Genomic DNA, 329 nt, shown 5'->3' with positions numbered 1-329 from the left:
TGTTTGCTGATTTGATGTTCCCGCCACAGAACAACGGGTCGCGATTTGTCGCGGTTCTTGTAATTATGGATGGCTGGAGCCGATATCTCACTGTGTTCTTGCTCACCAACAAGAGTGGGAAGACTGTGAACAAGTACATACAGCGCTACGTGCTGTGGATGGAGCGCCAAGCTGGTCGTGGGATCACGAAGATCGTCCAGCGTGAGCACGAGCCTGCAGAAAGCGCGAAGTTTCCGGTGCAACGCGTTCTCACAGATAAAGGTTGTGAGTTCGTCCACAAGGATATGAAGACGTTCTATGCGGAGCGTGGAATCGAGCACATCACAGTT

Source organism: Plasmopara halstedii (assembly GCF_900000015.1).
Source record: "Plasmopara halstedii genome assembly, contig: Scaffold_287, whole genome shotgun sequence".
Lineage (NCBI taxonomy): Eukaryota > Oomycota > Peronosporomycetes > Peronosporales > Peronosporaceae > Plasmopara > Plasmopara halstedii.
Note: the sequence above shows the minus strand (reverse complement) of the source record.